Raw genomic sequence first — 27,979 nt, forward strand, 5'->3', positions numbered from 1 at the left:
CGGGATTTTCTAAAAATCAGGCACATATGTGTGAAAGAACATTAGGAATGCAGTAGAAAGCAAAAAATCGTGAGATACCATTGTAATTTAACAACGTTTAACAGCAGTAATATAAAACATTACAACTCTTTATGAACAGATTTGTAAGAGAAACCCTAATTTTACATTGAAATTTGAAAACGCTTTCAAATAAAGCGAATCGTTTTCGGTCTGAATAAGATTTTTATTACAGTTGCAAATGACAAAACAATCTGTACCACTTATAAAATACTTAGAGTGGAGACAGATGCGGCAGCCACTGAATGGCCCCTGTCTCTTTGCCTTCCCACGACCTTTTGCTACTCAGAGAATATGCTTCACTATTTCTATTTCAATGAGAAATAAACTTAGATGTAGAAGTCATCAAAAATATTGCTAGAAATAATGTCTTACAATGACAAAAAAGGACAGAGACAGCTTTAAATGCGAAAAAAAGACAGCAGTTGACATAATTATGACAGCTGACACTGAATTCCAACAAAATTTCTTCTTCTTTATTTTTTTCTTCGTACATCCGTAGTAAAGGTGGATGATGACGGCGTCACAGCTGGTATAGTTTTTATTAAAAATGAAACTCCTCCAGCTGTACTTATGATTTTATATTTATTCGGCTACCAGTTTCGAAGTTGCGCCAACGCCATACTCGGGCCCGTACACATTGATGAAATCAATTGTGCACGGGCCTGAAGATGACGTTGACGTAACGTCGAAACTGGTAGCCAAATAAATACAAAATTTTAAGTACAGCTGGAGGAGTTTCATATTTTAAAAATCTAACAAACTTGGTCGAGGCGATTAACCAGCCCTGAGATGAGTGACAGCAGACACTATCTTGATGACGATGTAATACATGATAAGTAGACAAATCAGGAACCAGGCAGGGAATATTGCTCGCCGCGAAGTTCAGTGCCGTATTATATCAATGTTTAAGCAATATACAATGTGCTCTAAGTGCTTATGATTCGCCATTGCCATACAATGACATCATCTTACACTTTCTGCGGTATTTAATTCAATATAATCCATGACCAAAAAGCTACCGGTTCTCCTTTGCCTGCAGCAGTGCCCTATTGATTTATGGAACGTATAAATTCAGCCCCCTTTCGCCCGTCATCCCATATATTTATGTAGCAAGATGTCTGTCATCTAGCCACATGATTCTCATGGATCTAAATATTTCATCGAGGATGTAACAGACTTCTTGACTTGCTGAAGAGGAAAGGAGAGCTATAATTGTTAAAATTGCTCCCGGAATAATGATCAGCTGAGTATCTCTGCTGTGTTATTACACCAGAAGCCAGTCTTGTGAGCTGTGTTGTGTTAGAGCGATTTGGCATCATCCAGTTTGGAAGAGACTTGTTCTATTTCTGTAAATGGAGATATACCCGTTTTAACACGTAGCGTTTAGGGATCCCGAGGTTGAGGAGCTCAATATTGTGACCCACTGCAGTTCAACGTCGAGTGTGAAACTAAGTTAAAGCTCTACTTTCTTTTAATTTTTTGCTTTTTTGTGTCACTTCAGAGTTTTTACTTACATATCAATGCCCTCAATTATTTCTTGGATATATTCCTATACCTGTCTTCCCTTGTAGTCCCTGCCGTGTACGCTTCTGTCCAGTACCGCAAAAGTTATACCCTGACTTCTGAACTGAAAGTATTGTCCTATCCATGTTTCCAGTCAGTGTTTCTCACTTGCTCCATTGCCAAACGATTCTGCAGAGAACATCATTTATCATGTTATTAGACCGCATAATTTTTCACGACAACCTACACAAACGCTTTATCTTATTTTCTGGTTCTCCCACAGTCCGTTATTCATTACCAAGCAGTACTGTGCTCATTAACTACCACTTCAGAGCTCTCTTCCTCAACTTAAGGCCTCTGTTTCATATTAATGTGGAATGCACTATTTTCCAGTGCTAAGATTATTCTTAAATCCGAGTACCTTGGTGAGTCAAGCGTTTTTTGCTTCTGGGGCAAATGAAATCCTGCAGTTCGTTCACACTTGATGCTCAGTGTTAATGTTGAGTTTATCATTAATCTCATTTCAGTTGCTCTTCATTTCTCTTACCCTACCGAACGGTCCATTTCGTTCAAGAGATTCTGTAACCTTTCATCACATTCCCTTAGGCTAGCCGTGGCGTCAGCATGTCATACTACTGTTGGCCTTTTAACCTCGATCTTAGTCCTACCAATTGAACTACTCTCGTCACTGCTTTCTCGATATGCATGTGGAACTGTAAGGAAGAAGGCTTCTCACCTCTCTTACGTTCTTTTAAACGCAAGAGCTCGTTCTTGGATTGCAATTCGTGTTGTTCCCACTTGGATTTAGTACATATTGCAAATTACCGATCTTTCCTACAGCTTAAACCATATTTTCAGAGAATTTCAAGTATTTTGCTCCATTTTCATTTGCAAAACGCTTTTCCTAGTTCGACAAATCTTATGAAAGTGTCTTGATATTTATTCTAATCTCACCTTTATCAGCAATTACAACTTCAGATATATGGTTGTGGTGACTTTACTTTACCCCAAACCTAAATCATCGTCAGCTAACATTTAATGAAGTTCCTTTTCGATCTGTTTATAGACAATTTACTATAACGAACATCAAGCACGAGTTGTTAAGATGGGTGCGTGATGATTCTCGCATTCATCTGCCTTTGCTTACTTCGGAATTATGTGGGTGATATTCTTCAAAAAGACCGAAGGTAAAAATAAACAGCACAGTAATTTTTTGTTTGGTCATAGAAGAGTTCCTCAGACAGAAGCATAAAATAACTTTTACGTCAGTTGACCTCAGCTGTATTACATTTTTATTCATAACGTCACCATGACATAGTTAGTATTAGTGCAAGGCATATATAAGTAGAAAGATAAAACGATTATGCCGCTGCCGTTCCGCCACTTGTGTGATCACCTGTTTCCCCCAAAAATGTAATTTCACAGAGAAAAACCCACCAGCGTCGGCAACGTTTCAGTAATACAGTGGATGATTACATCAAACAGGTATGTGACAATTTATGGCACTAATAGTACTCACTCCTCGCGCATATTTGGTGGCAGTATCTTTGTCTTTACAAAACTATGGAAACTGTAGCTACAATAGTGCAATGGATTATGATAATGACGCAATGGCACCTGCAGGACGTGGAAAAGATGATGATGATGATCAGAGTGATGATGATTTGACGTGAAGGGCGCTCAATATCATGATCGTCAGCGCCCTGACGAAAACTCAGCATGCCAATCTCATGGGTGGTGATGAAGGCTGTACCCACATGCGGTGCAGTTTATAATGTATTACAGTCTGCCTCACATCCCCACCAATTTAGGGATGAAGCGTGAAAGGTTCGCAAAATTTCCACCATTCCTGAACATTGGGATCAGTATCGGCGAGTGTGGCGGGAAGATCTCCATCGAGACTGAGGCCTGCATTAGTATATAGGACACACGTTGCCAAAATATGTAGAACTGAAAGTGGCACACAACAAACTTCACACTGTGGGGGATCCTCCCGGCGAAGGAGGAAGCCATACGTTAAAGGACTATGTCCGATGCCCAACCTGGTAAGCAGAAGCTCCTTCCATGGGTGAGGCTGACATGAAGTCCGCCATGCCTCTGTTGCGTGCCATTCATAAACAGCATTCGAGGTGGTATTTTCGAACAGGATAACGATGGCCCACATATCGATGTTGTAATTCAGCTTGTTGTACAAAGTGCCTTGGCCCCTCGATCGCCACATCTGTGTCCAGTCGACCACGTATGGGACATCATAGGGCGACAGCTGCAGTGACACCCACAACCAGAGTTAACCGTCCGTGTGTTGACCAAACAACTGCCACAGCACGGAACTTCATCCCATAAACTAACATCTGGCACCTGTACGCCATAATTCATGTGCTTTTGCATGCTTATAATAACACTGGTTATCAATGTACCAGCATTTCTAGTTTACAATGGATTTTCTCGCACTGATATGTTGCAAAGTTAATGACTTAAATATGCTACCTACCCAGTTGTATTAATGATTTGTTGGCAGTGGGATTTTTTCCCGTCAGTCTAAGTACATCCATTTTTGTAATAGAGTAATAAACTTTATTCAGTTTCAGTCGTCAATACTTGTTGTTTTAAATCACTTGACAGCCCTATTTAATTTGCAAATTTTGCTGTACTTTACGATTCATATCAATTGTTAGGTCTCTTAATAAACATTCAACGATTGTACAGCCAAGTTGGCTACAGAGTGATAAATGGAGATATGTGTAACCACCACTTGCGTCGACATGCGTCGAACCAAAATTCTACTGGGTTGCTCAAGGCCAGCTTTCGTACGGGATTTTCTAAAAATCAGGCACATATGTGTGAAAGAACATTAGGAATGCAGTAGAAAGCAAAAAATCGTGAGATACCATTGTAATTTAACAACGTTTAACAGCAGTAATATAAAACATTACAACTCTTTATGAACAGATTTGTAAGAGAAACCCTAATTTTACATTGAAATTTGAAAACGCTTTCAAATAAAGCGAATCGTTTTCGGTCTGAATAAGATTTTTATTACAGTTGCAAATGACAAAACAATCTGTACCACTTATAAAATACTTAGAGTGGAGACAGATGCGGCAGCCACTGAATGGCCCCTGTCTCTTTGCCTTCCCACGACCTTTTGCTACTCAGAGAATATGCTTCACTATTTCTATTTCAATGAGAAATAAACTTAGATGTAGAAGTCATCAAAAATATTGCTAGAAATAATGTCTTACAATGACAAAAAAGGACAGAGACAGCTTTAAATGCGAAAAAAAGACAGCAGTTGACATAATTATGACAGCTGACACTGAATTCCAACAAAATTTCTTCTTCTTTATTTTTTTCTTCGTACATCCGTAGTAAAGGTGGATGATGACGGCGTCACAGCTGGTATAGTTTTTATTAAAAATGAAACTCCTCCAGCTGTACTTATGATTTTATATTTATTCGGCTACCAGTTTCGAAGTTGCGCCAACGCCATACTCGGGCCCGTACACATTGATGAAATCAATTGTGCACGGGCCTGAAGATGACGTTGACGTAACGTCGAAACTGGTAGCCAAATAAATACAAAATTTTAAGTACAGCTGGAGGAGTTTCATATTTTAAAAATCTAACAAACTTGGTCGAGGCGATTAACCAGCCCTGAGATGAGTGACAGCAGACACTATCTTGATGACGATGTAATACATGATAAGTAGACAAATCAGGAACCAGGCAGGGAATATTGCTCGCCGCGAAGTTCAGTGCCGTATTATATCAATGTTTAAGCAATATACAATGTGCTCTAAGTGCTTATGATTCGCCATTGCCATACAATGACATCATCTTACACTTTCTGCGGTATTTAATTCAATATAATCCATGACCAAAAAGCTACCGGTTCTCCTTTGCCTGCAGCAGTGCCCTATTGATTTATGGAACGTATAAATTCAGCCCCCTTTCGCCCGTCATCCCATATATTTATGTAGCAAGATGTCTGTCATCTAGCCACATGATTCTCATGGATCTAAATATTTCATCGAGGATGTAACAGACTTCTTGACTTGCTGAAGAGGAAAGGAGAGCTATAATTGTTAAAATTGCTCCCGGAATAATGATCAGCTGAGTATCTCTGCTGTGTTATTACACCAGAAGCCAGTCTTGTGAGCTGTGTTGTGTTAGAGCGATTTGGCATCATCCAGTTTGGAAGAGACTTGTTCTATTTCTGTAAATGGAGATATACCCGTTTTAACACGTAGCGTTTAGGGATCCCGAGGTTGAGGAGCTCAATATTGTGACCCACTGCAGTTCAACGTCGAGTGTGAAACTAAGTTAAAGCTCTACTTTCTTTTAATTTTTTGCTTTTTTGTGTCACTTCAGAGTTTTTACTTACATATCAATGCCCTCAATTATTTCTTGGATATATTCCTATACCTGTCTTCCCTTGTAGTCCCTGCCGTGTACGCTTCTGTCCAGTACCGCAAAAGTTATACCCTGACTTCTGAACTGAAAGTATTGTCCTATCCATGTTTCCAGTCAGTGTTTCTCACTTGCTCCATTGCCAAACGATTCTGCAGAGAACATCATTTATCATGTTATTAGACCGCATAATTTTTCACGACAACCTACACAAACGCTTTATCTTATTTTCTGGTTCTCCCACAGTCCGTTATTCATTACCAAGCAGTACTGTGCTCATTAACTACCACTTCAGAGCTCTCTTCCTCAACTTAAGGCCTCTGTTTCATATTAATGTGGAATGCACTATTTTCCAGTGCTAAGATTATTCTTAAATCCGAGTACCTTGGTGAGTCAAGCGTTTTTTGCTTCTGGGGCAAATGAAATCCTGCAGTTCGTTCACACTTGATGCTCAGTGTTAATGTTGAGTTTATCATTAATCTCATTTCAGTTGCTCTTCATTTCTCTTACCCTACCGAACGGTCCATTTCGTTCAAGAGATTCTGTAACCTTTCATCACATTCCCTTAGGCTAGCCGTGGCGTCAGCATGTCATACTACTGTTGGCCTTTTAACCTCGATCTTAGTCCTACCAATTGAACTACTCTCGTCACTGCTTTCTCGATATGCATGTGGAACTGTAAGGAAGAAGGCTTCTCACCTCTCTTACGTTCTTTTAAACGCAAGAGCTCGTTCTTGGATTGCAATTCGTGTTGTTCCCACTTGGATTTAGTACATATTGCAAATTACCGATCTTTCCTACAGCTTAAACCATATTTTCAGAGAATTTCAAGTATTTTGCTCCATTTTCATTTGCAAAACGCTTTTCCTAGTTCGACAAATCTTATGAAAGTGTCTTGATATTTATTCTAATCTCACCTTTATCAGCAATTACAACTTCAGATATATGGTTGTGGTGACTTTACTTTACCCCAAACCTAAATCATCGTCAGCTAACATTTAATGAAGTTCCTTTTCGATCTGTTTATAGACAATTTACTATAACGAACATCAAGCACGAGTTGTTAAGATGGGTGCGTGATGATTCTCGCATTCATCTGCCTTTGCTTACTTCGGAATTATGTGGGTGATATTCTTCAAAAAGACCGAAGGTAAAAATAAACAGCACAGTAATTTTTTGTTTGGTCATAGAAGAGTTCCTCAGACAGAAGCATAAAATAACTTTTACGTCAGTTGACCTCAGCTGTATTACATTTTTATTCATAACGTCACCATGACATAGTTAGTATTAGTGCAAGGCATATATAAGTAGAAAGATAAAACGATTATGCCGCTGCCGTTCCGCCACTTGTGTGATCACCTGTTTCCCCCAAAAATGTAATTTCACAGAGAAAAACCCACCAGCGTCGGCAACGTTTCAGTAATACAGTGGATGATTACATCAAACAGGTATGTGACAATTTATGGCACTAATAGTACTCACTCCTCGCGCATATTTGGTGGCAGTATCTTTGTCTTTACAAAACTATGGAAACTGTAGCTACAATAGTGCAATGGATTATGATAATGACGCAATGGCACCTGCAGGACGTGGAAAAGATGATGATGATGATCAGAGTGATGATGATTTGACGTGAAGGGCGCTCAATATCATGATCGTCAGCGCCCTGACGAAAACTCAGCATGCCAATCTCATGGGTGGTGATGAAGGCTGTACCCACATGCGGTGCAGTTTATAATGTATTACAGTCTGCCTCACATCCCCACCAATTTAGGGATGAAGCGTGAAAGGTTCGCAAAATTTCCACCATTCCTGAACATTGGGATCAGTATCGGCGAGTGTGGCGGGAAGATCTCCATCGAGACTGAGGCCTGCATTAGTATATAGGACACACGTTGCCAAAATATGTAGAACTGAAAGTGGCACACAACAAACTTCACACTGTGGGGGATCCTCCCGGCGAAGGAGGAAGCCATACGTTAAAGGACTATGTCCGATGCCCAACCTGGTAAGCAGAAGCTCCTTCCATGGGTGAGGCTGACATGAAGTCCGCCATGCCTCTGTGGTCAATCTTAACGACCGCAGTTTGCTTCCTGCCACCTACAAGCATTCAGTCTCCCACTGACGCATGACGCGTCTGCCAGAAAATGACATGATGGCGTGCAACGGAATGGGACATTGACAGACAGCACCATGCCGACGTGCTTCTGTGGGTGCTTTGTTGGCCACGTCGTTTCCCTATAACCTAGTGCGGCCAGGTACCCAGCAACTGGACACCTTCTTGCCCTGGTATTGGAGCCACTGTAGGGAGTCATGGATGAGATATATTTAGTGAAATGCTTCTAGTGCACTAAGCGAGTCGGAACAGACAAGAAACCTTGTACAGTGATCTGCGAATCCTCTCCATTGCCATCAGAATGCCATATATCTTCGCTTCATAATTTCTTAATTGTTCTGGAAGACGCTCTATGAAAACCCTATCAGGGAAAACAGAATAACAACCGAGGGAATTCTCTCGCTGGAATCCATCCCTATTAGCAACGATAAAACTCTGGTACATACTTAAAATGGTCGAAAACAGAGTTGTAGGAACATAATCAGGAGTACAAGTGTTCTTGTACTGTGTCAAGATTAAAAATCACTTTGTGCCTCTGAAGACACCAAGGCGGCGAGACCTCTCAACTCGCCATATTTTTCCGCTAAGACATTTCAAAATATTCAATGACTGGAAGCTCTGCTCGTAGGTCCTTCAGGTGTGGGAGCCAAGTTAATTTCGAGTCAAATAATAAAGCCAAAAAGCGCACCTTTCTTTGAAAACGTAAGATATTGTCAGTCATTGTGAGCTCTGATTGGTTCAAAACATTGATGTGCACGGTTAAAATGGACACATGTACTCTTCTCTAGTGAGAACCGAAAACCAGTGGTCCTACCCCAGGTTGCCAGCCTCCTAATGGTCAGCTGTAGCTGCCTCATCGTCTTTGTAAGATCAGAGCAGAAGATTGCAAAGTCTCCACAAACAAAGAGCGTTTGACAGGGCGCCTGACTGAGGATCAAATGCCGTTGATACCGATGGTAAACAATGTGACACTCAGTACACTGCCCTGGGAGACCCCATTCTCTTGAATAAGGCAGCCAACAAAGGCATTACCCATATCGATAAAGGTCCTCGAGAAAGGATTGGATAAGAAGTGGCAGGTATCCACGTAGTCCCCATTCTTGAAGTTGGCCAAGGATGTTGTACCTCCAAGTAGTGTCGTATGCTTCTTCGAGGTCAAAAAACATCCAAACCAAATGGTTTCTGCGTAAGAAGGACTCCTATCTCACCGTCTGAAATAGAATTGAGTTTTCAAGTGTGGAACGATAGCACCTGAAACCACACTAGGGGCGGCTCAGGTGAACTTTTCATTCGAGCAGCCAGACAGGGCGGCGGTTGAGTATGTGTTCAAGAGTCTTACCAACACAACTGGTAAAGGTTACACTCTGCGCTACGATCCTTGCTTGGTTTCCAGATCTGAATTAGTATGGCCTCCTTCCATGTCGTTTGGTACTGTCCACCAAACCAAATCGGACTGAAACAAGAGAGGAGTTGTCCTTTCGCGTCAGGGCACAGATGACGAAGCGTAGCATAATGGATCTCAACAGCTCCTGCTGCAGTGTCTCCGGCCGCGGTCTTCCGTGACGCCCATATTTTTCCATTCTTCACGTAACTCCGTGGGGTCCACCTCCATTATATCGAAGCAGGTAACCACGCCCTTACTAAAGTTAACGGTGTTATGCAACTCAGCCTGGACTGGGTAGTCACCTAAGAACTTACATCCCAGAAGCTTAGGTACTTGGTTTGAATCGGCAGTTTCAACTAGAAGTGTTCCATTACGAAGTCGTTTGACACTTTTGAGGGACCCAAAAATACCTTCCACTGTCTTGTGAACATAGAAAGGGGAGACCTTCTGAAAGGTTTCCCCTGTTCTCTTGATTACAATAAAAGTATTATCGCGCACTAGTGCCCTGTTACTACGATTCTGAGATTTCTTTTTGGAGGGACTGGCCAAGCGAGCTCTCTTTGAAGAGTGGGTGTGGGTACTACCTGACGTTGCACGCGTCCCATAAGGAGTAGAGCCCTGCATGCCCGAGCAAGTGTAATACAACTGGGAGGCGGCAGGAACCACAGAGAGGTTACCCGCTAGAGACTGTTTTACCTCAACAGCCATTCATCCTCACGTAGCTCAACTTTAGGATGAGGCTTTATTTTTTACAGTTGCGTGTGCAACCCTCGCGACTCACGTGGTGAAGCCAAGGCCCCAGTTTTCCTAAACACACGTTCCACCGGTGCGCCACACGGTGGCCGTTAAAGCATGCCCAGAGCTTACGGCAACAGAGGACTGATGGCGCTTACCCGGGATCGCCAAGCCCGTATCCATAAACTGAATGCTGAGCCTCTGGGGGCGTTGCAAGAGAACCAGCGCGGCACAAGAGTTGATTTTTGCAGCATATACCTGTTGATTGGTATTAACGCAATAAAATGTGTAAAGGGGGCTGTTTATAAGGACATATAAGAGACAATGCAGCAGACTGTAATATGCTGGGATGCTACCATATAAACCGGCCGGAGTGACGGAGCGATTCTAGGCACTACACTCTGGAACCGCGCGACCGCTACGGTCGCAGGTTCGAATCCTGCCTCGGGCATGGATGTGTGTGATGTCCTTAGGTTAGTTAGGTTTAAGTAGTTCTAAGTTCTAGGCGACTGACGACCTCAGCAGTTAAGTCCCATTGTGCTCAAAGCCATTTGAACCATTTTTTTGCTGTCATATAAAATCATTTCGTACTCTCGAATACGCATTCGACGATTTACGCAAAGAACCATGTGCTGTTCACATTTCCTACGAAAGAAATTATTTCTTAGTCGACATTATAGTGGATGAAAGGGTACGTCAACGCTGAAAACAGTATCATTCGTATCAAGAAAAATGGATCAAAAGTATTCATTCTTCTGAACAATGGAAACGAAATTTCCGCTCTGTACATAGTGGTACTACCCTAACATCTATGCCAACAAGAGGTACATAATGCAGCATATTGTGCAATACGAGACAGAAATTACTCTCATTCAGGGACTGTAGTGCTACCTCCAAAATATGCCTGGAGTGGGGTACACGATATTTGGCTAAGGTAGCTACAGGAAAAGGGGAACATAACTGATAATCAACAAAGAAATAGGTTCCATGCTGACAAGTCACATGTTATACGAAGGCAGTCGTCGTAGAAATAGTAAAAGAGATTTAGCAATTTTTGAAATGTAATATATACCTATAAAACGTAAAGGACATGAAATATGTTATGTGGTAAATTGATAATATGGCGGTGTACTGCAAAAAATTTGTCTTAGCAGTTTCTTTGGACACAAATGCGAAGTCGAGCATGAGGAATGACACAGTGACAAAATGCAGTGGCAGAGAAATTGAATAATTTGTAACTTCCACTAATTTTTACCTTCTGAACGAGGGTCTCATATACCAGCTTTAGAAAATATTATAGGGAAGAGAAATATTAGTTTAACTACGATCACCCATCACGTTTAACCAACATAAACTCTATGAAAATGTGATGAACAAGGGAGCTGTTCCCACAGCAAAGTATTACATTCATCGTAACAGAGCGTGCAAGTGTATTTGCTAGCCACATATATGCCAATCCAATAAATATTTGTACACACGAAAGATTCGGAGTCTTTGATGGTTTCACATCGGAAGACATTAAGCACAAAAACTTACAAAACATCAACATAAACAACTCAAAAGAAGTAGACCAGGATTAAGAGGAAAAATTGAAGTGGAAACAAATACTGAAACACTTGTAACTAAATTTTAACATTCTTAATATCTGTTCCAATCAATCACTTAGCCTAAGGCACAAGAGAAACATCTGAAGCAGAGAACTGGGAGATAATCGGTCCCATGGTGGACATTTTAAATGATATCATTTACACAGATAGAAAAGCAGGCGGCTTCAAACTACATCCTCAAGTATACAACGCATTACCCATCTTACTTACAGCTCTATGCTACTGTTGCCTAAAGAATGCTTATCTCTTCTGACTTTGGGAAGTTATTCAGAATTTCAGATGCAGAGTGAGCCCTGTCAAGATAGTGATAGCCGTGTGAATGAAGCTGTATAATTTGTTGGTCATTCAACGGGAACTGTCGGACGTGGCTGCAAGAAATTGTGTCCCATCCCAACTGACAGGGACCGGATTCATGTGACACGCGTTATCAGTGACAATTAGCTTGAAAAACTATAGAAATTACTGCAGTTTAATCTCAACCTGTTTTCACCGAACATAACTTGGGAATTGCGTGCAATAGATCTTATGAGTCGCGTAGCACGCAAAAATTAAAAAATAAAATATAAAGTAGATAAAAATAAAAGAAATTTAAAAAGTAAACAGAAGAATATTCGCAGTGCTTAAAAAAGCTGCTCTTCATCAGTGATACAAACAACACACTCTGGACAGTAGCTGACTGAAATGAGTAATTGCACTGATATGACAAATGTCAGGAGACAGCGATACTCACAAATACAGATGGCGGTAGCATCACGTACACAAGGTATACGAGGGCAGTGCATTGGCGGACCTATCATTTCTGCTCAGGTGGTTCATGTGTAAAGGTCTCCGACCCGATTGTGGCAGCTCCGCAGGGATTAACAGTCTTTGAACGCGGAGCAGTAGTTGGAGCTAGACGCATCGAACATCTCATTTCGGAAACCGTTTTCGAGTTCAGTATTCCGGGATCCACTGGGTCAAGAGTGTACCGAAAATTCCAAATTTCAACCATTACTTCTCAACACGGAAAACGCAGTAGCCGACGCCCTTCACTTAACGACGGAGAGCAGTGGCGTCTTCGCACAGTTGTCAGTGCTAACAGACAGGCACAACGCTACGTGAAGTAAACGCAGAAATCAATTGGACGAACGACGAACGTATCCTCTAGGACAGAGAGGCGAAAATTGGCGTTAACGGGCAATGACAGCAGACGACCGATATGGGTGCTTTGTTAACAGCACGACTTTGCCTGCAGCGCCTGTCCTGGGCAATATCGCTTGGACCCTAGACGATTGGAAAACCGTGGCCTGGTCAGGTGAATCCCGAACCCGACAGCAGTTTGAAACAGCTGACGACAGAGTTCTAGTGTGATGCAGACCCCGCAAAGCCAAGAAATCGAGTTGTCAACAAGGCATAGTGCAAACTGGTGATGGCTCCATAACAGAGTGGGCTGTGTTTGCATGGACAATGGACGGGAAATGGTTATGCTCGGCTGATTGGAAATCATTTGCAGCCAATCACGGACTCCATGTTCCCTAACAACGATGGAAATTTTGTGGACGACGATGTGTCATTTCACTGGACCTCTATTATTCGCAATTGGTTTGAAGAATATTCTGGACAATTCGAGCGAATGATTTGACTGCGCAAATCGCCTGCCATGAATCCCATCGAGCATTTGTGCGCTATAGCCGAGACATCAGTTTGTGCAAAAAATCCTGCAGCAGCAGCACCTTCGCAGTTATTGGAGGCTGTGGAAACAAGATGGCCCAGTATCACTGCAGGGGCTCCCAACGAAATGTTGAATCCATGCTACATCGAGTCTCGGCACAACCCCGCGAATAGGAGATCCGACGCGATGTGAGGAGATATCCCAAGACTCTGTCTCCTCAGATTACAGTAATATAGAGAACTTTACTGAAGAAACTTTGTTGCTGTACTATTCACGTAGGGTACATATGGAATTACAGACTTACTTAGAAATCATTATATTAATTTTATTTTCTTACTTTTTCTGTTACTTTAGTGATTGCAGTTTATTTAGAAGTAGTCGCATAAATAACGACAACATTATAAGTATGAAAGAACAATTTTCAATACAGGCAGCTGTTTTTGAAAGCGTGAACATTTATTTCCTAATTTTTATTCTTACTCATTGCAGTCTGGACACAGGTAGATGACATGTTATTTTTGCAAACATCTTTATTACATTTCCCACATGGTAACTTTGTTCTATTGTCACTGCTTTCTGGACACAGCTTGGAGCGTGTACATACAGTAGATTTTCTTTTTGTCACTGATTCTAACGCACTTACCACACCTACAGCGTTTCGGATGCATCTGACCGTTTTCAGAAAATCCTCGTTCACAAGTTATATTTTCCTTGATGAAATATTGTCTGCTACCAATGACTTTCCCAGTTTCCCCAAAAATGCTCAGCCCCTGAATATTTGACACTGAATAATGCTTCAAATGAACTTCTTACATCTATTATTCTGTTGGTGTCGTACGTGATAACTCCTGGGGTAGATGTGTTCCTTCCATGATCTTCAGACTTCGAAGTGTTCCTTCATCTGTTGAGGAATTCACTAATTATTTCAACTCAACTTCAATCAATGATCTAATTGAGCTACGGTCGCAAGCCAAACCGAGCAGAAGCAATAAATTTTCATAATTAAGAAGTACTAAAACATTTTTACGAAAATCGAGAAAAAAGCACATTGTTGTAAATGAGGTCGGTTTGTAAGCTGTGCAGAGTATGTTCTAACGATATAAACCATTTGTACCATAAAATGTAACAGGATACTAAAATATATAATAATATTCGTGTCGCGAGGTTATGACCCGTACGTCACATGTATCAGTATTAAGTTTTATGAGAAACCTACGGAAAATGTTTTATAATTCTTTATAAGCTTATTGCTGAAGCATTATCAGTCAAAGTCACCAAGTTTCGTAAACCGTTATTGGTATTTAAATAAGGAGAAACGAAATGCATAACCGTTTCGGAATGTATAGACCCCAAGGCACGAGCAGTGTTACATCACTCGGTGTTAATGCCACAGAAAATGGTACTGACTCAAACAGCGAATGAAATTTAGCAGTCAACATTCCCACAGTTTGCTAGGACAACGAGCCTAAACATAATGAGCACCTTCTGTTGTACGTGGTATAACTGAAGTAACACCCTTCTTCCTCAAATTGCATTGATCAAGACTATAGACGGTCGTGCAGATGTGCGTGTTGATGATGTTAGCGTTACCTCTGCCTGGTTTTATTAATTTTGTGTTCTGCCCCATTATTTCTAGATAATGTACGTTAGCCTATCGTACACTCTAGGTTATCTGTACTGCAAGACAATTCAAAAGCCCGAAACTCGCATAATGGATAAGTATGGTTTGAAAAATCATCTTCGTGTGTTAGGGTGCGTCTGTGTTCCCCCAGTCATCTGGGCTCACTATTTTTACATTTGAACATCATCGAGTCAGAAGTCTCCACCTCGGACACAGCTCTGAGCAACCTGCTAAGTCGTGAGCGATGTTTGAGTGGTCGTGTATCAGAATAGCTGCACGTCCACTTCACTGTCTTGTAGACAGGGTGAAAGTGGTGTCACACGCTACTGACAACATGTGCACACTCAGCTGCGCATAAGCGTACCTACTGGCTCCATGTGATTAGAGATTCATCAAGTCAGCAGACTCTAACGGTGGAATATTTCATAATGTTACGACGACGCTCCAGACGATTTTGTTATCAAATCTCCTAGTTTAATTATAAGCAGAATATCGTGCAAGAGCAAAAAGCTATTTTCAGTCTTCTCGCAGTTTTGTTTTCTTTTAATCTCCCAAGCATCACATCCCCTAGTTTAATTAGTACCGGAATAGCTCGAAAGAGAAAAAAGGATGTTTTCAGTTCTTCGCAGTTTTGTTTTCATTTAATCTCCGAAGCATCGTCTTATGTTCATACAAGTGCCATCAAAATACTCTCTCGTTCTGTTGCAGCTTACATTACTTTCTTCCAGGCAGTGCAATTCTTTGATCTTGTTGTTGGAATATATGTTAACTTCCTGATTCACTAAACAGTACAACTCTAAGTATACGTTGGAAAATACTTTCACAACCACTTATACTTTATGTAACTCTAATATAATAAAATAAACTATCATAAATTATCGATGACTATGAAGATTTATTTCTTCACATATCTATAGTAAGCAAGTCACGGAACCGAAGAATGTTCGTCGCTGACGATGTTGTAGAACGGTTCTGTTGATAAAATTTAGTGTGGGTTGATTGCGAAGCTTTCTCGTTATCTCACCTTATTTCATCCAATTTTTTGTATCCCCCTCGTACTGTGAGGTCACGCAGTGTTTCTCACACTGGAGGGGCAGCCTTAGGAAGCGGAATTAATGTCTCCGTCTGGCCATCCGAATTTAGGATTACGTTGTTTCTCTAAATTGGTTGAAAGGAATGCCGGAATAATTGTTTGGGTGTGGACGATGCCAGTTTCGTTTCCTTTGCTGTCGTACGGCATTAGCTTCGTATCGACTGTGTTCCCGAGAGGACGTTAAATCCTTCTTTCTTTTTTCCTCTCACTTCCAACATCCGCTGCTCTAGCACTAGACATGCTGCGTTTCTGTTTCAGTTGTGCACAAACACTGCTCCAATGTACCCATAGTGAACATAAAACGTGTAACTAGAATATGCAGTTCAGTGTATCTCTCCTCTGGCAATAAGAACATGAATCGCTAAGATAACAGTCTGTTTCTCTTTTCTTACAACTTCGAACTTCGTGTGACCCTTGAGCCAACGATACGTGGTCAGAACACAAATTAATAAATTAACTCTGTAATCAAAATAAATCACAGCGGTACTAAAATCGCCTCGAGTGATGGTAGCCTACGTATCTGACCTACATTTGTAGGCAATAGCCATTACAATTGACATATTTTCTGTCAGAATGAATGAGTGTCTGGCAGTAACTTTTCGAGACACGTACATTCTTTGCCATGTTATTTGAGCTGTAAATGTCATAGGAGTGCGAATCTTAGTCATTTCTCTTCGATGCCTAAAAACAGTTCATTGACGTCATCGAGCTCTGAAACGAACTGTACCATCCAGTAATCTAACACCTTTGTTCTCATTACAACAGTTTCTCGATATACCTTGGGAGGTCAGTGGCCGAGAGATCCGAGTGAGATGACAAAATCTGGAAAACTGCGTGTGAGACAAAGAGTACAGCCATTTTCTCCACTGGAGATAAAAATTCTCTACTTCAGTAATAACCAATGGCATTCGCCGCTTAGGTAATCTGTGCCAACGCCCCACAAATTCACTGTGTCTTGGAACATTATGTATCCGAAATTTTCGTGACTAACTGACTTCAGTCTGTCAAGTATGCCGGCCGAAGTGGCCGTGCGGTTAAAGGCGCTGCAGTCTGGAACCGCAAGACCGCTACGGTCGCAGGTTCGAATCCTGCCTCGGGCATGGATGTTTGTGATGTCCTTAGGTTAGTTAGGTTTAACTAATTCTAACTTCTAGGGGACTAATGACCTCAGCAGTTGAGTCCCATAGTGCTCAGAGCCATTTGAACCATTTTTTTCTGTCAAGTATATGGTTAGTGTAGTGTTACACATTTTTGACATTAGAGATTATGAACAGTGAAATACTGCGGTCATGTTAGTTGTGAATATCAAGAGATTTTTGACAGAATATATTAAACGTTACGTTCGTGTAACGTACCATCCAGCAGATCTGTACGGCAGGACGCTTTTAACTGGAATACAGCAATGTAAGCAGTGAGATAAAGATTGACACAAATGGTTAAAATAACATGCTGCTTTATCGAATCCGAGCAACTACGCAAAACGACGAAAAGATGGCGCTTCGTGTGAAACAAAAGCAATAATTAGTAGAACAATCGATTTTGTAGCAAAGCTAACGTTCTTTATAATAACTGGTCAACCATTCGGCAGCCATTCATCAACAATAACAGTAGTCAAGGTACAATGTTGTAAACAGCACTGTACAACATACCAGTAAGTATGTCGTTAGGATCACTAATGAGGTCGAACGATCGCGGTAGACTTGCGACTTCAGGTAACTCCATAACCAATAACCAGATGAGGTCTGGGATCCTGGGAGGCCTAGCATGACGGACGTGTCGGTTCAGCACCATCCTGAATAGGAGTCGTGTCTTCCAGCAGTTGTCCATCAGCAAGGCTAGGGATGATCTGACTCCCTCTGTCACTACAGTTCATTTAACATACGATTCCTATGCAGCGTCGCTGATGTGTTCTTGTTCAGCGTCTTCTGTTCGCCAGTTACTGAACTCATTTTTAGTTTCAATAAAACCCAATGTCATTACAGACATGTGTATCAATTTTTACTTCTTTTTCTGCATTATTCCGTGAATGAGTGCATTTTCAATCGTTGACACTTTTGAGTCACGGTGCGTTTTATCCATTGTTAGTCAAACGAACAGTTTAGCTCAAATGGCTCTGAGCACTATGGGACTTAACATCTGAGGTCATCAGTCCCCTATAACTTAGAACTACTTAAACCTAACTAACCTAAAGCCATCATACTCAACCATGTCCGAGGCAGGAGGCAGGATTCGAACCTGCGACCGTAGCAGTCAAAAAAAGAGTTTCAGTCAGTGAACTGAGATACACAAAGGTGCGCAGAAAACCAGTTTATCGCTCGACAATACACTCACTGGACTGAGGTCCCTCTGTATGGACTTAAAGCGGTACCCACATTCTATAGAAATTTCTCATAGTTAATTCTTTGTGTAAAATATACGGCACTCGTTTTAATGTTCCTATAGTACCAGATATTTCAGGCATGTAATCGTCGAGATTTCAGTAACATGTCATATCTTTTGTTGTAGTCTGGTTTGATACAACAGTTCATGCTAGTCTATCCTGTGCAAGTGGCTTCATCTCTGCCTAACTACCGCAACCGACATCCACTTAAAGCTGTTTACCACAATCAAGGATTGGATTCTCTCTACTATTTTTACCAATCGCTGTTCCTTACATTAACAAATTGACCATTCCTCAGAATGTTTCCCATCAGCCGATCCCTTCTTCTAGTCCAATGGTTCCATAAATTTCTTTTTTCTCCAGTTCGATTCAGTACCCCCTCATGTGTTATTCCACCTACCAACCTACCTGTCAGAATTCTTCTTTTGCACCATATTTGAGGATCTTCTATTCTCTTCTTGTTGAATTGCTTATCGGTCACGTTTCACTTCCACACAGGGCTGCTTTCCAGACAAATACCTTTAGAAACAATTTTCTAACATTTGAATAGATATTAGATGTTAACACATTCACATTTTCAAAATATTCTTATCTCGTTATTGCCAGTCTGCATTCTATGCCCTCTCTATTTCGGCCATCCTCAGTTGTTTTACTGTCTAAATAGTAAAAGTTGCTTACTACGTGGGCGTTCTGAAAAGCAGTGCCTCTGCATCTTTTATATGAAAACTCTTGAAGCTTTTCAAATAAAACAAACTTTATCAACATTCTAGGAGTATATCTTTATTCTTCATGTGTACGAGTTTGCAGAACTCTGCCGGTAGAGAGCTCAGAATTGTAGGTTTGCGACAGTGCAGTGTGTAACCACGCTATGTCGGTGCGTGACAAGTAACGAGCTGTAATCGAGTTTTCAATTCGAGGAGTTCGCTGTCACATGGAGCACCATCTCCTTCAGCACGAGAATGCCAAACCACATACGAGCGCTGCGACGTCTGTAACAATCCGACGCTTTTTTTTCACTGTCTTAGATCATTCTCCTTACAGTAATGACTTGGCCCCATCCGATTTACATATTTTTTTCAAAATTTAAAGAACACCTTCGAGGACTTCACCTGGATAGTAATGAAGCCGTACGATAAGTGGTGGGGTCTGTGGCTCCGTCCACAAAGTCTAACATTCTACACCGACGGTATCAACAAACTGGTCCTTCGTTGGGAGAAATGTGGTCTTCACGAGGGTGTTTATTTTGAGACATAAACATGTAGATACGAAGAATAGAGATATAGAGTGTTATGAAGGTACGTTATATTTAAAAAGGTTGAGAGTTTTCACACATATAATTCGAAGGCATTACTTCTCAGCATGCACACGCACCTTTAATTTTTCATTTCATTATTTAATTTCCTCAGCGTCGCCTGATGTGTTTGTACTACACACCTATACGCATATTTTGCTTCTTTGGCGTTCATTTTACAATCTTTTATTAACACACTATCTTTTTCGTTCAACCGCTTTTCCAAACCATTTGCAGTCTCTGATAGGATTATAATGCCATCGGCAAACTTGAAAGTTTTAATTTTTTCCCTATCTAATTTAATTCATTTATTTTTAAATTTTTAATTCTGTTTCATAAGTGATACCTCAATGTGTAGGTTGAATTACATCGGGGATTATCTGAAACTATGTCTCACTTGTTTTACAACTACAGCTTCCCCTTCTCGTCAGGCTTTTATGAGTACACTCTGGTTTCTGCACAAGTTGTTAATAACTTTTCGTTCCCCGTCTGCTGTCCCTGCTACCTTCAGAATTTTAGTGTAATCCAGACCACATAGTCCAAAACTTTTCTCAGAATCTACAAAGTAGGTTTGCCTTTCTTCAACCTATCTTCTGTGATATGGCGCAGGGTCAATAATGCGTCCTCACGTGTTTCTATATTTCTTTGGACCCCAATCTTGTCTTCTACGAGTCGGCCTTTGACAGTTTTCTGTTCTCTGTAAATAATTCGTGTCAAAATGTGTGAATATGACTTTTTACATTGTGGTTCAGCAGTAATCACAAATGTCAGTGTCTACTTTATGGTCATTCGTAAGATAACATTGTTTCAGAAGTCTGAATGTATTTCGCTTGTCTCATATTTCTTTGACATAAGGGCGAATAATATTGCCTTGGGTGACTCTCCCAAGGATTTCAGTGCTTCAGAGGAAACGCCGTCTATTCCACATCGCTTGTTTGCATGTAGGTCTTTGAATGCTCTGTATAATTCTCCTCGTAGTATCACATGGATCATCTCATTTTCACCTGCTTCAGCTTCTCTAAATTTTCCTCGAGTTTATTTCCCTTCCACAGACGTTCTTCGTATTCCTTACTTGCTTGTTAATGTATTTGCATCTGCGTTCTCCATACTCACACAGCGGCGTGGGATACGACAGGGATATGACAGGAATTATCATTCGAAGAAAAAAATCTACTAAACATGGGATGTAAAATGCATACCTTCAATGTTATGAGCACTTCTTCTTCTTAGACAAGGTGAAACAAATCTATTCTACTCAAAGATCTTTGCGTTCTACATTTTGGGAGGAGGTAGTATGGACCAAAAATGTTGAGTAAACATGAGCTCTAAGTTCATATCTTAAGAGCTGCAAGGACTTGTTCGTTGGAAGAGGTGTGATTCAGTAACGTAGTTGAACATGTGCTCACAGATCTGACGGTATACCCTTTAGAAACCACATGTACCAGACTTTTTGATTCAAATGATTGCTACTTTCTTATCCATCAATAATGAACGTTCCTCCTGCGATAGCCTGTATAAGCGGCACTTATGTAATGAATACGTTTACAGTCTGTATTTTTCCTCTAACCTTCGCCACTTAACATTTTTCACTTTCTCTCATCTCATTTTTAGACGCCTGTATTCCCCATTCCCCTGCTCTGTTTGCTGCAGTTTTATATTTTCTAGATTCTGCAGCTAAATTCAATATCTCCAGAATTTTCCAGGGATTACTACTACGCCTTGCCTTTTTACTGTGTGATACCTCGTTGCCTTCTCTATTTCATCTCGCATGCAACCCATTCGCCCTCTATCATATTTTTTTTTCCGTTGGTGTGATTTTAGACTATCTTCTACACTTATCATCCACTGTCGTTTACTGAGGGTACAGGATACGCTGCAATCGAAAAGGGCGGGACAGAAATGAACTTGTTTTTCATAGGTGGGGGTGGTTTTGGGAAGGACGGCGTGTTAGGGGCGTCTCTTGTGTGTTTTCTCTAGAGATTGTTGACAAGTGGGCATGCGAATTTAATATCCAACTTTTATTGCAAAGACGCGTCGTAGCTGAATCCAGTGTCATTGCCGGCCGGTGTGGCCAAGCGGTTCTAGGCGCAGGTCCGGATCCTGCCTCGGGCATGGATGTGTGTCTGATGTCCTTAGGTTGGTTAGGTTCAAGTAGTTCTAAGTTCTAGGGTACTGATGACCTCATATGTTAAGCCCCATAGTGCTCAGAGCCATTTGAGCCATCCACTGTCATTGACTAAAGGTATGTTTCGATTAGCCGTTGTCTTGTCCAGAAAAACTGAAAGAGAGAAATAAATAGTCAAAAAAATTTCAGATTCAATTTTGTAAGAATTATATGTGTAAAGCAGCTGCTCTAACCAGCACGTTGACCATTCCATGACCGCCCTTTGTGGGAGGGAGTATGAGCATGTCGTATCGCACTTTGATGATCATTCGCACACTGCAAAGAAATCAATGACTACCTGTAAACAGCGTGCTATCGTCTCTGGAATCGAGTGGACCGTTGCCAGATGGGGATATGCCACCCGCTGGACTATGTTCAAAGATCACAAGAAGTAGCTACAGGTATCTGTACACATGCACTGTAGCAGACGAGTATAGGTAAGGTGTGCCATCTGTCGACTGTCATGTATAAAGGTAACCAAAAAAATGGTTCAAATGGCTCTGAGCACTATGGGACTTAACATCTATGGTCATCAGTCCCCTAGAACTTAGAACTACTTAAACCTAACTAACCTAAGGACAGCACACAACAGCCAGCCATCACGAGGCAGAGAAAATCCCTGACCAGGCCGGGAATCGAACCCGGGAACCCGGGCGTGGGAAGCGAGAACGCTACCGCACGACCACGAGATGCGGGCTATAAAGGTAACCCCCAAACATTTGGTCTCATCCCAGAATGCGTATGGGGCCAAGCTCCCTTCTAGGAAGCCGCTGTCGATGACAATCGCTCCATACTTCGACAAGTTCTAACGGCTTCCCGTTATGGCCCCATATTGGGCAATCCAGTCCAGTGATCTTTGGACTTCGTCTGTCGTACACACTAAAAGCACCAGATAGTCCGCACATGCACGACAGACAAAGGTATGGTCTCTCAACGTAAGTCCCTACACCCGACATCGTAGTTGGTGTAACTGTGGCTCCAAGGCAATGGCATACATGTATCTGACAGGAGGTAAACTTGCCTCACAGATCAGACGGTAGTGATATTGCCTGGTATATATCCGTCGATAGTACAGGGCTATTACAAATGATTGAAGCGATTTCATAAATTCACTGTAACTCCATTCATTGACATATGGTCACGACACACTACAGATACGTAGAAAAACTCAAAGTTTTGTTCGGCTGAAGCCGCACTTCAGGTTTCTGCCGCCAGAGCGCTCTAGAGCGCAGTGAGACAAAATGGCGACAGGAGCCGAGAAAGCGTATGTCGTGCTTGAAATGCACTCACATCAGTCAGTCATAACAGTGCAACGACACTTCAGGACGAAGTTCAACAAAGATACACCAACTGCTAACTGCATTCGGCGATGGTATGCGCAGTTTAAAGCTTCTGGATGCCTCTGTGAGGGGAAATCAACGGGTCGGCCTGCAGTGAGCGAAGAAACGGTTGAACGCGTGCGGGCAAGTTTCACGCGTAGCCCGCGGAAGTCGACGAATAAAGCAAGCGGGGAGCTAAACGTACCACAGCCGACGGTTTGGAAAATCTTACGGAAAAAGCTAAAGCAGAATTCTTACCGTTTACAATTGCTACAAGCCCTGACACCCGATGACAAAGTTAAACGCTTTGAATTTTCGGCGCGGTTGCAACAGCTCATGGAAGAGGATGCGTTCAGTGCGAAACTTGTTTTCAGTGATGAAGCAACATTTTTTTCTTAATGGTAAAGTGAACAGACACAATGTGCGAATCTGGGCGGTAGAGAATCCTCACGCATTCGTGCAGCAAATTCTCAATTCACCAAAAGTTAACGTGTTTTGTGCAATCTCACGGTTCAAAGTTAATGGCCCCTTTTTGTTCTGCGAAAAAAACGTTACAGGACACGTGTATCTGGACATGCTGGAAAATTGGCTCATGCCACAACTGGAGACCGACAGCGCCGACCTCATCTTTCAACAGGATGGTGCTCCACCGCACTTCCATCATGATGTTCGGCATTTCTTAAACAGGAGATTGGAAAACCGATGGATCGGTCGTGGTGGAGAACATGATCAGCAATTCATGTCATGGCCTCCACGCTCTCCCGACTTAACCCCATGCGATTTTTTTCTGTGGGGTTATGTGAAAGATTCAGTGCTTAAACCTCCTCTACCAAGAAACGTGCCAGAACTGCGAGCTCCCATCAACGATGCTTTCGAACTCATTGATGGGGACATACTGCGCCGAGTGTGGGAGGAACTTGATTATCGGCTTGATGTCTGCCGAATCACTAAAGGGGCACATATCGAACATTTGTGAATGCCTAAAAAAGCTTTTTGAGTTTTTGTATGTGTGTGCAAAGCATTGTGAAAATATCTCAAATAATAAAGTTATTGTAGAGCTGTGAAATCGCTTCAATCATTTGTAATAACCTTGTACCTGTGAAGTCGTGCCACGCAGTAGGTGCATGACGGCGTGTATGATGGATTGGGAGAAGGCCAGCTGTCGCAATACGTTCTCAAGGTAATCGTGGTATACCGTATCGAAAACGTGGTGGAAGTCGACCGACACTGACGGTCCACGTAATTGACACACCTCCGCCAGTGTGAGGTCATCGCAGTAACCACTGAGCGCCGTCTGTATGTTGCAGTTACCGCTGAGACACATCTGATTGTAGAGACGACTCGTTGCGGGGCGTCCAAAATTCGGACACGCAGAAGCCTCACAAATACCTTGAAATCGTTGTTGAGCAGTGTAAGAGGCCAGTAATGGTGGACTAATATACGGATGTCGTCGACAAAGGCAAAGGTCAACTGCACTGCAGGGTTCATCAGTTCTTGATACATTCTAACCCATCTGGGCGTCATAACGACACGAAATGTACATTGAAACTCTAACGGGACACCATCTACGCCTGGGGATTTGTTGGTCGCCCTTTGCTGAGGACGTCGGTGACATCATCTGCCATTATCGGGTCCGAGACGTTCGCCACCGCGATTCCATCGAGGGTAAGAGGCAGAAACTGGGCATCCCGGTCTTCTGCGACATAGAACTGCCGGTAATGATCGAAGAAGGCATCGGCAATTCCTCTAGGGCTGTCAGGTGCCGGCTATCTGGCACATCCGACTCGAGGATCAATGCTCTTCGACGTCTGTCACGTTCGCGAATAATGTAATGCATGGCCGGCTGTTTACCTCCGATCCGGTCTTGACTACGCAATCGCACAAGTATGTTCGCAAGACAACGTCGTGAAATCGTTGTGATATTTTCCTGCAATCGACGTGCCTCAATCTGACGTCCTGGTTACGGTGGTTGGGTGGATATCTCCCGCACTAGCAGAAGTTAATATTCTATGGTGTGCCATCGCCAACGCATAGTCTCTCGACAGCATTCCATCATCGCACGCTGCGGGGGCAGGTTTTGCACAATCTAGTCACCACTGGATCTTTGAAAGAAACGTCGGATGTTGCCTCTCACAGCTCCTAGATGTCTCCATCATCCTATGCCAAGACTCTGGTTCCTCGAGGAGCGCTACATCTATCTTACATTTGCTCCTGCTCTGCCACACCCTGTGTCGTGGGAGAGAGAGGGTGCAGAGGTAGTATCATGACCTGTGAAGGCTGCAGGCCATATCTCAGAATTAAGTGTCGCTGCAGTAAGTCCATGGGAGATATAAACCCGGTCAAGGCGAGTCCCTGAATGACCGGTGACGTATGTATATCCCAGCATGTTGCCATCAATACTCGCCGACGAAGCGAAGGTCTTTCACTAGGCGTTGCAATTCCGTGCATGTGCTAAACTGTGGTAATTGATCCTGGCGTGGGAGGACGCAACTGAAGTCGCCCCCCTATGATGATACAATCGTAGCATACCTCGAAAAGGGCGCGTCCTCACGCATATAAAATCTCGAACGGACTCTCCTCTTGTCCATACCAGAGGAAGCATACACATTTACAATCCTGATGGCTTGATATGTGACAGCAAGTCCTCATGCTGACGGAAGGTAAGTCACACCATCGATCATGATGCCCTCGTTCACAATAATGGCAATACCACCACCATTATCCATTCATGGCGCTTTATAACCGTCGTATCCATAAATAGACAGAAAGTGGTCGAAGGGTGCGATGTGAGGTCAGCCACCCGCAACAAGTCGTAGCCGGCTGGGGTGGCGCTACAGTCTGGAACCGCGCGACCGCTACAGTCACTGGTTCGAATCCTGCCTCGGGCATGGATGTGTTTGATGTCCTTAGGCTATTTAGGTTTAAGTAGTTCTAAATTCTAGGGGATTGATGTTCTCAGAAGTTAAGTCCCATAGTGCTCAGAGCCTCTGAATGAGGGTATTGAGCTTGGTGGTGCCAATCCGGTACGCCTGGCACTGGGAGGAAGCATTCTTGGCCCCTGTTGGGAGAGGTGGAGGTGGGAGACGAACTGAAGAGGGCCCTGCCATATAACTGCTTCCAACTGCAACAGCAGAGAGCACATACTAAAAAATCATAAACAGCTACACACGCAGTCATGATCAAATCTCGCTAATAGAAGCAGAGCAATAATGAATTACATTATGTCTGTCCTCGGGTTGCAGTAGAATGAAACATATCCCTACTGCATGCTGTGGCAAGGAACAAAATAGCGTGACATTACATGGGACAGGAAGGGTAACATACTCGCACAATAAGATAGCATCTAGCATATGTACAGTGGAGAGATACGGTGAAAACCTATTCATACAGAAAATTTGGTGCTCACATGACAAACCCTGACATCATATTTCAAAATAAGAATGTCTTGCATGCCACAGAATCAAACTCGTATGTTATACCAAAAAAGTGGGATGCTGCAATATGCAAACAACATATTGTCAATCATACACTTATCTCTGCAACCTATGTAATACGTGTACCCATATAAAGTTTGTGGCTATGCATTAGATGGTTACCAAATGTAACGACAAAAGTTCCTAAGCAGAATAGCAATGGTAGTGGAAAATGCACTAAGTGTCGAAACATGCCATTTGCACATTAACAGACAGAGCCTGGAACTATTCAGTAATAAGTTCTAATGCAAAGTGTAACTGTACCTAGCGATGGGGTAAATTGTGAAATACATATACATGAACAGAACCGTCATTTGTATTATAAAATAACTTGTGGCAATACCCACAATACGCTAACAAAACGTTAAGTATACAGTATGTCCCAGTGTCAAGAATATCATAAACAAAGGGGAATCAGCTAATATGTATGGTAAATGGGAGTCGTATAACCAACAGTAATCATAACTATAAATGGATAGAAAACATCTGCATTCGCAGACACACGTCCCAAATAACATGTTACACAAGTCAGTAGGAAGCTAAACAAATCTCTGTCGCACGCCTACTTATGAACTGTGTGTCTAGTACAGCTCATCAACCAACAACCAGTAGGAAGTACACTTCCCAGCAATAAAGTCGGAGATACAAATCCTACAATGCCTGGAATAGGTTGGAGATACTTTTGGCTGTTATCCCGCAGCAGTGTGTCGAACTGCAGAAATTTCTGGATGCTTGTGACTGTCCCAGGCCGTTGGCAAGTGGAAGTGCCGTACATAAGCAGCTGCTTCGTTTGAGCTACGAGTTTAGACAGGGGCGTTGCTCAGCAGTGGTAACGACTTGTGTCCCAGGACTCTGTCCAAAGCTCTGGCGGTGTCTATTCCGTTATAGGACAGTCTGAAATTACTTGCGTATTCATCATGAACTGAGAATACTGACTTAAGCTATTTTGTCACATTAACACTATTATTTTTGATGTCACAGCTTTACATGCTACAAAACGAATTTGTCTCCTTGCCCATTTCATATTGTTGCCTAAAGTGGATGAAGAATGTCACGGGCAGTCAAATATCACATAGCATCAACATGTCATTTTTACCTTATTTGGATGTTTCTAATATGTGGTTCAGTTTGTGTAATAGCACTATAAATTTTTCATTTGTGTGGCCATACTG

Source organism: Schistocerca nitens, chromosome 8 (genome assembly GCF_023898315.1).
Source record: "Schistocerca nitens isolate TAMUIC-IGC-003100 chromosome 8, iqSchNite1.1, whole genome shotgun sequence".
Taxonomy (NCBI): Eukaryota; Metazoa; Arthropoda; class Insecta; order Orthoptera; family Acrididae; genus Schistocerca; species Schistocerca nitens.